Raw genomic sequence first — 13,857 nt, forward strand, 5'->3', positions numbered from 1 at the left:
AAAAAAATATGAATGTTTGCATGCATTTTCACAAGAATACATCTTACTCGCCGCTGTTCTCACTGTCTAACCAGCCAGAACATCACTGGTAATTATTGTGCCCCATCTGTCTGACTTCAGTTTCGCTCAACTCTGCACTGTACTTTTAGCTCAAGTACAGTAAATAAGATGATGTTAACGTTGCGCGAAATAAAACATATACGCTAATAAGAACTTGTCGACGGAACGAAAGAGATCATGTTAAGCTTTGATATAACAAGCTATACCATATTTTATATTGGCTTGATTTGATATTTGATATGCGTTAGCATAAACGACACTGATGAAAAGTATACACTTGCATAAATCCAGTCGGTTGTGGATTTATCTAGTTTAGCCGAGAAAACGTCAAACATATCTGATGCAAAGGATGTTTGTGTAGGATACATTGATAACTGTATCATTGTTACAATGCAGTTGTAATTATAGGCCTATTTGTTTATTTATGACATGTTTCTTTTCATCGCTTTAAAGTGGAAATGCACTGTCAAGTTAAACATCAAGTTTTAGACAAGTTTTTTTTTAACGCGTCTGCATTTGCAGTAGTTCATACAGTTTGTTCTTCAGTGAGATAATAATAATATTAAGACATCTTACCGTAGTTATGACATCCAATTTTGACAGTTATCTTTACTGCTGGCCACTAGTAATCCGATGGACAAAACGGAGAAAATGACACTAAACAGTGCCGTTAAGTTGTGTTTAGAAGTATTCCCAGTGTTGCGACTGCTTGCATACTAGTTTCAGTTGTGACAGCTGAACGCATCGCACACTGCCGCGCGCATGACGCGAGATCCTTAACGACAGCGCACTGTACGCGTACAACGGTCGACAGCGACTTCACCGAAACGTCCTGTCGACAGTTTTCTGTTTACGTGCACATTGCTGCTAGATTGTTGAAGGCGCCCAACTGAAGACTAATACAAACAGCGGAGGACTCAGACAGACTTGCGTAGCGACGTCATTGTGTGCACATGGACCCTCCTACTGCAATGAGAGCTCGAGTAGGAGGGGGCGATGAATGCGCTCAGGTATATACGGCTCTTGGTCCAGAAGTAGGGCAAGGTAGTTTGATTGCGCAGGCGCTAAACTGTGCATCTAGGACAAATGGATGATGTGCAAACATTTAAGTGCATGACCTTACTTGATAAATCTTATTCAGTGGTATATCATTTAATCATCATTATAATCTAATTAATCCATGTAGGCTACTGCAATCCCAGACTTATTATACATATATATAGGCTATATATATATATATATATATATTTTTTTTTTTTTGCAGAATTAAGGGGGAAAAACTGTTTGTGTACAGATTTAGAGTTGAAGAGCAGATAAGTTCAATTATAAATGTTGTCTTCTGTAGATATTATGGAGCATTGGATATTGACTAAGTATTGGGACATCAAGCATTAAATGACAAATTGTTGGATGCGTATGCAAGAAATAACAATGTTGGAGGTGTATGCAAGAAATAATGTTTTGGTCCCCTACTCTCATGTCATCCTCCAGTGGTCAGTTAAAGTTATGCAATTTTCAGATTTTTTAAAAATTTAAATAAACAGAAAAATAGGTACTTTTTAGGCAGGTTAAGTCCTCTGATCTTGAAAACTACTGGATAACGTCCTTGAGACTGTCCTTTGGAAGTGGTGTTTGTGAATTTCAGGCTTGAGATGATCGGAATGAGCATCTAATCTGCTTAATGTGCAGTCACTAACTTTTTGACAGGCCTGGAACAAAATATGAATGTCTGTACTAATTAAGCAGTACATGAATATAAAATAATATTTGTATAGGTCCTCATTTCTACCAAGCATTGATTTAATATAAAGGCTCCTTTTAAAAAGACCTACCACAAGGTGGTGCAGTTTTTGTGATTTTGTTAGAATTTGGTGACATGGAAATGGTCTTTAATAACCCCGTGCTTATGTAATACTGATGAAGGGGTGATCATTTCACTTATATTCAATACCTGTAGTATGTAATATACAGTTACAGCAAAATATGTGTATAATTACAGTCCTTCTTATTCCTGTCAATATATGACAATTACACACTAGCCTCAATTGCATGGCCTTGTGTTTATCTGATTATGTTGAATAAACTCTGGCTTCATCCTTCTTAAGTTAGTAGCGGAGACGATTTCTGTCAAGTAGAGATTTGTGACCTTTGAGGCTATAATGTTACCAAACCTCCTGCAGTGCTTAACTTGTAATCTTACATGGTCAAGCACTTGTTTTAAAAACCTGAGAGCTGAGCTGAGTTTTCTAGAACCAGCAGCTCATAGATTTTTCCGGAGAGTGATTATTAGTCAAACTGTCAGATCTGTTTGGTTTGATCATAGGGCAAATACTTGTAAAGTAAGTATTTGCTTATTTTTTGATTCACAGATGTGTAGAGTAACAAAAAAGCAGTAAATTATCAGCTAAATATTATATTGAATACATTTCTTATTACTAAGATTTGATCAAAATAATAGGGTTGTCACAATGTTACTTTTATACTATTAATTCAACAACAACTTCAGCTGATGTACAAATATATAGAAGTGGGTAGATCCCACAGTGTGACATGGCTTACAGTGGGGATTGTGTTGTTCATACAGTCTGACAAGCAACAGTTGTAAAGGACTATTATAAATCGTACAGTGGGCAGTGTCCGTTTTCTTTGTCACTATTTGTCTGAGTTCTAGTCATTCATGTTATTGTCGTTCATTCTACGTAATGCATCTCTCAACGTGGATTTAACCACACGCAACGTCTGACAGAACACAAGACTTTTTACTGCGAAAATGGATACTCCCGCAGTCGGCTTCCTCGTGCTGAAACTGGGGGATCGCTCCCTCGAAGATCACACAAGAGATTTTCTCAACCTGGCATGCCTGACCCACAACCCGACCACTCCCTATGTGTTTTCTATCACACCGTATTAGCAAGTGGTCGAAGGCACGCCTGCCCATGGATGGTCCTCAAAGGAGATTCGCAGAATATGTGGAGTGGGTGCTGGTGCAGTGCGATTCACTGTTCACCATCTGCATTGCCACTCCACTCCAGACCCAGAGCCCACCCAGCCATCAGCCATGCCAAGGAAGAGCCAGAGCACACCATAGAAACTTAGCAAGAGCAATCGCCAGAGGCTAATTTCATCCCAGAGCCCTAGCCCAAAGCAGAGTCTGTCCAGGTGTGAGCCGGCATCAGCGTCCGTCGTTGATGGCATTTTAGTGGAGTTCAGTGTTATGAATTGGAGCCCTGCCTACACTCCCAAAGCTGTGGTGCGTAAACCAAGCTGGAGTTTGGCTGATTTAATACTGGATGAGGAAGTATTATGTGATGTGCTGGATGAGCTCCAAGTCGTTACTGGTTAAGCACAGCTCCAAGTCTTCTTCTTCATCCAGCACCAAGTCTCCTTCGTTGTGAATGGTCCCGCCCAGCCTCCCTCTCCCTCCTCCACTGGCAAAGCCATACAGTTCCTCGGCCTTGTCCCCGCTGTCTCCCTTCAGCCCCTCGGCTCCTCCAGTAGTTCCACTCTGCTGCACAGAGGCTGGGGCTTCCCAGTCATCAGCTCTGCCTTGACTTGACTTTTCATCATCGTCTTCTCCCTGGTCATTGTCTCGTTGGTGTCTTCCTCTGCATGCTCCTCGTCCTCCTCCAGAGAGCCCTCCCTCCCTTCCACCCTCCTCAGTTTGGACTATGGTTACAGCATGAGGATGTGCTTTTCTTTTCTTTTATGTCACAGTCATTTTCTGTTTCACTGTCTTGTTTCATTTCTAGTCATTCATGGTTGTCATGGTTTCTCCTTAGTTCCCCTGACAAGTGGCTGGTCTGTGTTTGCAATTCCACAAACCTAAAAGACCTTCTGAATCTAATTAGAAGTCTATTTTATTTAGAAAGGAATAAAAAAGATTTTTAAAAAAATGTAGTAGGGAGGCAATGAATTATGCATAATTTACAGCCATTGTGAGAATAACATGTAATCATGTAATAAATAAAAAGTAACTGTAGTGTGATTACAAATATTTAATGACAATCTAATTACTAGTAGTTTATTTTTGGAATCTGATTACATTATATATGTGTATACACACATCACCAGTTTTTAATGGATCGTTTAGCTTTTTTTTTGTTATTTTATGTTAGTTAGTTTTATAAGGCTGCACTTTTAAATTTGCTTATTTGAAAAGCAGTGGTCTCCAACGTGGTGCCTGTGAGTTGCCCGCTAAACACATTCTATAATAGCCCCAACTTGCCGTCGGGGTTCCAGACTTCGAATAAATGGTATAATTTTGCGACCTTTTCAACTAAACGTTTCAATTTGAACTTTTGCCTCTACAAAATTACCCAACTCTCTTTGATTATACGCTGTCATTTGCGTTGCGTATGAGAAACATCAAATGGCAAACGCTCAAAACGCGAAACAAAACTTGTTTGATCTGAGCAGCGGAGAGCATTATCAGCTCGGCCCAAAAAACAGCGATCGCGGCCAAAGCAGCTGTGCGGGCTGATCTCGATCACGCGAACATTAGGCTATTACACAGAGCTGCGCGATCCACTGAGAAACATTTAAATTCAGCGCAGAATTATCTATCTCTATTATAAACCCACAATGACTATGTGATTTAAGCTTGTAAAAAGCCAGATGAAACAGCGCTGATATTCTCAACATATTGACGCCCAAAAAAAAAAAAAACATTGTTCCGAGAACAAACCAGCTAGAAGACATTTCACACCAAAACTTATGAATTAACTTTAGTAAAACAAACTTTTTTGGCAGAAATGTGCCTGTATTCATATTTAAAATGCTGTTATATTAATATAGTCATGTATAAATGTATTAAATGTAGGCCTAATGCAGTTATGTTTTGTTTAGAAGTTATTATTTTATGTTTTTTTTTTTTTTCATTTATATTTATACTAAATGTTTGGGCTCCTGTTTTTGATAACACATACAATAGGTTTATAGAAAATCAACAAAAAAAATCAATAAATATTTTCATAATTTTTCAGGAATTGTTGTTTTTTTTAAACGCTTGTAAGTCTGAACCAGAATATCAAGATATTTTATTATTTCCCATATGATGGTGAAAAGTAAAAAAACTTCATGTTATGTATAATAAATATTGGAGTATAACAAATAAAAATTCCTTCTAGATTATTTTATCCCTTGAGGTAGCCCTCGCACACAAAAAGGTTGGACCCTGGTATATAGTAACTATATGTTTTATAATTACAAGTTTGTGTAATTTGGGGTTACTGTAGCAAGTGACATTTCATTATTTATGGCATTGTACATTTTTTGTTTTTATTTGAAGGCACAAACCCCAATTATCATCATTTGTTTTGAGAAGTTACTTGCTGTGAATACCTTGTCTGATAGGCTACAGTATTGTGGCATATATAGCATCAGGACATCCTGGCTAGTGTCTGTCGCACACGGCTAGAGGCGAATGGCCGGATGATGGGCCTATTTGGGATAAAGTCCAGGGCTGTTTTTTAGCCCCAGTCCGTCCCTGGTACTATGTTCCACAACTTTAACCCTTGTGCGCTGTTCGTTTGCGGTTTACAGTCAGGCTGTTTGGGATCTGAGAGACCCCAGGCAACAAAATGTAATTTTGTAACAATATATATATATATATATTTAACAAATTTAATTTTACTCAGTTTATTAATGTTTTTACTCCACATTTCGCAGAGCTCTAAAAGTACTAAAAGTTTCAAACTAAAAGACTTCTTTTCACAAGTTTTTCCAGTTAGATTCATATCTGCATATAATGAAATCACAATTATAACAATAAAAGTTACTTTTTGTCAAAGTTTAGCAGTTTTTGTACTGAAAAAAAAAATCAGTTTTTCAATAATGTTACATTATGATTAGAATCAAACCTGATCAGGATGTTACAAAGAGAAAAGTTGGAGTTTTTAGAGTTTATCATTTATTTCAAACATCTGTTTTTCATATAATTCTACAAATTTAAAGTGTGCCACTTCATTTATGTCTATGTGTGTTCTGTGTTGTTTCTGATTTTGAGGATGAATTTTGTCCAGTGATAAAATTCATTTGATTGTAATCATAATATAACATTACTGAAAAACAGATTATTATTCTTTTTCAGTACAAAAAGTGCCTAAATTTGACAAAAAGTAACTTTTATTATTATAAATGTGATTTCATAATATGTATGAATACAAAGGGAAAAACTTGTGAAAAGATGTCTTTCAGTTAGTCAAATAGCAAATAGTTCTGCAGCCATCTACTGGTTAGTGATAATTTTTTACTTTTAAAACAGCATTTTCCAAAAGATGGGCAAAAATCATACACTACTAAACCATTAGCCTAGAAATCTAGATGCACCCTAGCGGCAGCAAAATGTATTTTGCAGCCAGGGTAGTCTAGCAACTCTCCATTGACTTTCGGAGCTGTAAAAACCTAAATTGGGTCAGGCCAATCACATTGTGTATAGAGTAGGCGGGGCGGACTTAACATAATAACGACAGAGTTGCGAACTTGCGACGGTTCCCTGCTACTTGAAAACAAAGAAGAGCTGCTGCTGCTGGAGAACAGTCTTTCAAATCGGCTTTGGCCGCGACTCTGGAGGACTTGGAGTTAAGTTTTTCTTTGAGAAAAGAGCAAAGAACGGCACTTAAGTAATTTTTAAAAAAGGAAGATGTGTTCGTAGTTTTGCCAGCCAGATTCAAAAGTTGAATCTACTAACGTTAGCTCCGCTGTTGGGAAAACGCTCTGGTTGGTTGAAGCGCTGTCCTATTGCGTGCAGAGTGAATTTGAAAGACAGCCGTTTATCCCGCCCCTCGGATTGAGCCGTGTCTATGGTGAGTTGCCAGACCTAACATCTTGATGTAGGTCTGGCTTGCCAGGCTACTAAACCATGTCAGATTATCCATGTTATCCCCATGAATGAAAGTTAGAAATGTGGGTCAAAAAGACCCTGAACAGCACACAATGGTTAAGGCAAATGGATTTGTTGTTTGTTGTGTTTTCATATTCAAGAGATTATAAGCTAGATGCAGTTTTTTTGGGTTTGCATCAAATGTTCTTCGACTTTTATACATAATAAATTTGTTTATGAATAAAGATTGATCTGTTGAAAGCAGTTATTTTGAGATAAATGCCAAATGTTCTCCTCCTATTCATATTTTACATTGAGGGGGTGCATACAACATATTTGCCCACCGGCACATTCAAACATGATTTTCAAGAAAGAAAAGAAAAAAAAACCTGGGGAAAATAAATGCAGAACATGTTCACATAGGACACTATTAACACGATTATATGCATGAAACCATTCAGAAAAATTTGGGCACAAATGGGTTGTTGAGCTATATAACATTGATTTTTTTTTGTACATTTGCTCACCTGTCTAATAAAGTACATACAAGAGCATCAAGTCGTGACTCGTGAAGCTCTGTCAAGTCCAAGTTAGTCGTGGACGTGAAGCTCTCGGCATCTCGAAAACGCCACGCTGATATTGATCCTCATTTTAGTTCTCCTTTTGTCCCAAAGTCTGCTTGCCATGATCCATAAAGTTTGAACAAAACATAAAAAGCATGCCGCTAGACGTTATGCACTATGCAGTTGTCCATGTCTGTCGCCATAGTTACTACAAGCGGAAACCAGGGATAACACGGATATTGCGTCATTGACAGGCGACAAGTGAACAGGGACGGGCACTTTTTAAAATTGTGAATTTCTCTGAATTTACAAATTCTTGGAAACATTTAGGATAATGGAAGTGCACAATGGAAAGAAATATATAACAATGCAAGTGTTTTTTGGATATTTTGATACACATTGTACCTTTAATTTTAATTATGAAATAAACAGGTAATAATAACCTGTTAAACGTAAAACTATTATGCAATCATTTTAGACTAGGTCTTCAACCCTGCACCTGGGGACCCACTGTCCTGCAAAGGTTATTTCCAAACTGCTTCAGCTCATCTGGCCTGTGATTTTTCAAATGATCCTGAAGACTTTGACCAGGTTTGATTAAGGATGGAGCTAAACCAGCTAGACGATTTAAGACATTTCTCCTATATAGAACCTTTTTGGTATAAAGGGTTCTTTAAAATTGAGCCAAGAGATATAGAAACCCGTCAAACTTTTTTCACAAAAAACAAAACAAAAGATTTTTCTATCATTGATTTGCTTTGCAGTGTCAAGTTGATTTTTAATTATCATTCAATTACAATAATCACTATACCTGAAAATATTATGCATCAAGGTGATGCTGGCATTCTGTAACAAGTACTTTATGTCTTTATCAATTTCATGGCATTCAGTGGTTGCACTATATCATTTTGATGTTTATTTCTGGAAAATATTAATATTTCCCAAATTTTGGTAAAAAGGTAAGAAAAAAACAGCAGTAAAAATAGCTTAAAATTATCTAATGAATTGCATGGCATTTAGCAACACAAATCATCCAGCATTTATTAATATGATAATCTAATATCGATCTAGCAATAAGTGTCTCATACCAGTCACAGAGATAACCCACGTAACGTTATAACACAACTTTCAACACATTCAAATGATTCTTTTTTTAGTATGATTATTTTGACCAAGTAAAGCAGTGCTGTATTACCCCGCAATTTTAAATTGTCCAAATAAAGTGACCTGTAATTCAGCGCTTACAGCTATATTTCATTAAAATGAAATAAAATAATGTGAATTTAAGTGATCAAATGTAACTGTAACAAGTTTGTTATTGTTTTAAATAAGAAACCCTGACAAGCAGTGAAACTTACTGTGCCTTTAAACAATTACCAGTTAAACATAGCCAGGCTTTCTGGTTGTATATGTTTAAAAACAACAAATTAAAAGGGATGAAAACCAAATACAACTTCAACATGATAGACCAAGTATGCAAATATCAGCTACAGGTTTCTCTCTCTGTTTATGTCTCTCTTCTCCCACATATCTGACCTCCACTTCCTTGCCACACAATCTTTAAACACTAAGATTTACTCTCATTATTTAGAGGCTCAGGCCAAGACCAAAGGCAGACTTTTAGTATCACTTTAGCACACTCTTGTACCCAAAGCATAAATGCAATTGTCTCTCTGCCTTTTCATCAAAGGTCACAAAAAGGGAGAAAAAAAGAAAGTACCCAAGCGCATAAATGGGTGAAAGTAGTATGTTCATGAACACACAGTTTACATACCTAAATAAAGAACCTTAGGTACACCATGCAGCCACTTGTATTGAATAATGTGTTTATCCCATTAACGGCTCTGATGCATATTCAGTAGGAACACTAAATATGAGCGATGGCCTGACTCCACATCAGCGCATTACAGCGGCTGCCTTTTATCATAGAATAATGTGATGTTTGACGAAATTGTGTCAAATAGATTACAAATTAATATGCTACGTGTCTCCTAGCACACATTCTGTGCAGCCTCGCCAGTTCCAGATGCCAGGGTAGCATTTCATTCGGATGACAAAAAACGCGATCCACGCTGTGTGAAAACAAGTGATCATCAAGATTTTGCATATGTCTCTGCATTGACCCATTAGGAAAGCTTATAGATCTTTGCACAGCCATTAGTTGCTGTTCTAGATTCTGATTGGCCGAGCAGTGTTCCAGCAGTATTGCAAGTAGAATTGCAAGTTATAACCTCTCATTTGAGAGAAAAATTTTGTCATGGTTGCGACTTATAAAGTCTGAATGGCTAGACATACACTTGCCAATTTTTCCTCAGAACTCAGAATTATGAGAAAAAAGTCAGAATTGTGAGATATAAACTTGTAATTGCGAGCAAAAAAGTCAGAATTGTGAGTTAGAAAGATGCAATTACCTTTTTTAATTGTGAGGTTATATTTCACTGAGAAAAAGTCAAAATTGTGAGAAACTTGCAATTAAACAAGCCATTAGATTCCTAAACAACAACACATGAAACACTAACTTCCCATTATGGTCACTGATACTTTGATTGTTGCACAATGCATATTTTCACTTTTTTGTATTTTTTATTTTTTTTTTGTCTGTAAGTATATTTTGTGTAATGTTGACGTGCAAAGTAAGAATTTTATTGTGTGATCAAACCATGGTGTTTTTACTGTGCACATGACAATAAATATCTTGAATATCTTGAATTGCAAGCAAAAAAAAGTCAGAATTGCAATCAGAATTGGTTTATATCTCACAATTTTATTTTCTTATCTTGTGAAAAAATGTTAACAACAAATGGTAATTCCCTTTCGGATGGGAACTTTGACTAGCCTGGCTCCGCCCTCCTACGTACTTCCGCTCAATTTCATTTTCCTTCAGTACTACGTCTGGGACTGCTGTATATTCTTAGGTTTCCAGAAATCAATTTTTTGTAGGACCAATCAGCGAACAGAGGGAGTGGCTGAGAACGATGACGTTGATGTAGTGCGTCAGTTTGAGTTGGAGTAATGGCAGCGGAGAAAGATGTGAGAAAAGCTATTCGGTCCGTTGTTGCAAAACTGCCGAATATACAGAAGTTAAAGCCGGAGCAAGAACAATGTTTGCTAAGTTTTGTTGGTGGCCATGATGTTGTGGCCCTCCTCCCCACGGGGTTCGGGAAAAGTTTGATTTTCCAGCTCACTCAGCACTAGAAGTGCCAGAATTCCATAACTACTAGAACTGCCACAAGCGGTCATTTTGATCGCTATTCAAAACTCTGTATCTTTAATGATAAATCCCCAATTGAGAGATTAATGCATTTATTGTATTAGGATGTCTTTTAAAAACAAAACAACACCAAACTGTACATTTAAACAAGTTTAATTATAATTTATAAATAAATAATATTCGTAGATGCCCTGAACAAAATGACGGAGATGTTTTCATGTTTCCACTGTTCGATCGCGCCCGCCGACACACACACCATATTCCAGCATTGCAGCCTGTTCATTATAGCCATAATAAAATATAATAATAAAATAGTCAACCTAACATATAAAAATTCCACTGCTCTGTTTCTCAGTACTGGTAGGCTACAATTCGTACCATTTTATGCGTGTGAAGAGGATGATTTTTTCCGTCGATATTGGAACGTGAGTGAAGTTCAAAGCCTATATGATAAAGAATAGTTTAGCATCCAAATACATCGCAAATGTTGAAACATTTTGATTCTAATTAGAGAGTTACGTGAGCCCAACGCCGCTTACTTTCACTTTCGCGTATAAAGCATTTCATTTTGGCTTTAGTTATTTTTTCATTCTTGTTCTGTTCTGAATATCATTACATTTAAATGATTTGTTGTTGAATATGTTTAGTGTATTTTTTACCACATTTTATTGTTGCGTATATTGGTATAATAATACCGCGAAATTCAGTGCGGTCAATATGACCGTTTATGGCCGAAATAGGTAAATATGTTCATTTGTTTTTTTTTTTTTTTGCTTTATGTGTAATTTACATAGGTAATTTATATGAAAAACATTTTAAATGAAAATACAGACACTTTTAGGAAAAGTCAGGTACCAACAGGATTGTATTTATTTTTTCAACAAAGTTATTGCAGATATAAAATTCAAAACGGTAAAAATGACTGGCAGTTCTAGTGGTGAATGTGTTAGCTAAGGCGAACGATAGGGATGCAAAGCCGATAGTTGTTGTCTTCTCCCCTCTTGTTGCACTAATGGAGGACCAAGTGAAGGAGGCAGAAAAGTTGTTTCCGTATCGCGCAGTAGCCGGTGATCACTGTACAGCATTTGCGGCAGATCCGAAACGACCGCAGCGGCGTATTGTTAATGATTAGACCCAGCTTCGACAGTTGACTGAATACATCACTGTCCTTATACATTTTGAATTTGTAAATGTTTCCGGCCGGTTTCGGCGCATGACATACGTCACGACCACACGTTAGCGATTGGCTATGGCAGATCCTGAGTGACTCTGGGCAGATCCAATAGTTTTGAACTTTAACAGAGAACCCGCCTACAAGGAAGTAAACGTTTCTCAATGGAGAGATTCCAGACTCTCTGTACAAATGAAATGTACGAGAGTCTGGTAGAACCAGGCTAAACTTTGACTGTGTTCAAAGACACTTTGGGGAATGCCTCCGGCATGACGATGTTTAAAGTACGTGTTTTAAACGCGACAATGACCTTGGCCTGCGACAGCCCATGACGTCACCCTAGCGCAACCATAAGTATAAAAGGACACCTGGAATACTTGCATCAGCTTTTTATCTTTAGGTAACCGCTTGTTTTGAAGCGTGTGAAGGCGATTTACTTTGGAATCCTCTTCTGGCAAGCACTTCAGGGAAGTGTGTTTCCCCCGTGTCCGCGTTTTCTGACACCAGATGATACACACAGCACCTGTCCCTTTTCTTGAGGGATTTAGGACAGACGACCTCACCCGGTGGTTCAGGACCTGCTGCAGCTGAGGCACAGAAGAGACTGAGATCCTCGGGCTCACAGGTCAAGCTGGGTGAGGATTTCAAGCAAGGTAAGTCTCATTCTCAGTCCTCTGCCACCGATGCAAGTGCTCTGCCGAATGAGGATGTTCTTTCCCTTGAATCATCCAATCCAGTAGATAGTGCTCTGTTGGCTTTGAGCTTGAGTACATTAATGTTGAAGACTCCAACCCTGCCATCAAAAAAATTAAAGATGACATCAAAGCTGGACGGCAGGGCGTATCTGGCCGCCTTGATTAACTGTCTTAAGGGCTGAGTATGGTTGGCCTCTCCTTACTTTTGAGAGTCTTCCTGCTGAGGCCTCCGCTTACCTAAGCTCAAGTTAAGCAGTGTCATCAAGTGATCAACACTCTGTGAGGCTGCCGTGATAAACTGTCTTTAAGGTTGAGTTTGGTTGGCCTCCTCTTGCTTTGGAGAATAATTTTGCTGAGGCCTCTGCTCACATGAGCACTTAGACAGTGACACCAAGTGTTCTGCCCTCTGTCAGGCCGCATTTGTAAACTGTCTCCGAAGTGTGGTTGGCCTCCTCTCACTATAGAGAGTGGTTCTACTTAGGCCTCCACTCAGCTGAGCTTTAGTTAGACAGTGACATTAGTCTTCTGCCCTCTGTGAGGCCGCCTTTGTAAACTGTCCTTGAAGTTGAGTGTGGTTGGCCTCCTCTCGGTATAGAGAGTCATTCTACTGAGGCCTCCACTCACAGAGTTCTAGTTAGACAGTGACATCAAGCGTCCAGCCCTCTATGAGACCACATGGTAAATTGTCTTTGATTAGACCCGTCTCTTAGCCTAGAAATCTAGACGCACCCTAGCGGCAGCAATATTTATTTTGCAGCCAGTGTAGTCTAGCAACTCTCCGTTGACTTTCGAGCTGGAAAAACCAAACTCTAGTCAGGCCAATCACATCGTGTATGGAGTAGGCGGGGCGGACTTAACATAATGATGACAGAGTTGCGATGATGTTCCCTGCTACTTGAAAACAAAGAATGGCGGCTGCTGCTGGCGAACAGCGGTCTTTCGAATCGGCTTTGGCTGCAACTCTGGAGGACTGGAGGACAAAGAACGGCACTTAAGTCATTCTTAAAAAAGGAAGAAGTGTTCGTAGTTTTGCCGACCAGATACAGCAAAAGTTTAATCTATCAACTAGCTCCGCTGTTGGGAAAACGCTCTGGTTGGTTGTAGCGCTATCCTATTGCGTGCAGAGGGAATTTGAAAAAACGTTTATCCCGCCCCTCGGATTGAGCCGTGCCAATGGTGAGTTGCCAGACCTAACATCTTTATGTAGGTCTGGCTTGCCAGGCTACCCGTCTCTGGCTCTATTTTAGAATATTGGCCAAGAGATGCTGACTTCGAGTCAGGCAGTGTTGAGCATGTTTTAAAAAATATATATTTTTCTCTTTGCCAGTATTCCCTTA

General features: G+C 38.4%; 1 protein-coding gene across 2 annotated transcripts in view; it reads right to left on the reverse strand.

Moving 5' to 3' along the window:
* Nucleotides 1-932, reverse strand: part of nr3c2 (nuclear receptor subfamily 3, group C, member 2) — an 83,740-nt gene extending 82,808 nt beyond the window's left edge. For both annotated transcript variants that reach the window (XM_081362072.1, XM_081362073.1), the window contains exon 1: nt 637-932. The gene's annotated coding sequence lies outside the window, so the exon portion shown is untranslated. The remainder of the gene's footprint in view (nt 1-636) is intronic.
* Between the last annotated feature and the right edge of the window lie 12,925 nt (nt 933-13,857).

This window comes from Scardinius erythrophthalmus, assembly GCF_964197995.2.
Source record: "Scardinius erythrophthalmus genome assembly, chromosome: 3".
Lineage (NCBI taxonomy): Eukaryota > Metazoa > Chordata > Actinopteri > Cypriniformes > Leuciscidae > Scardinius > Scardinius erythrophthalmus.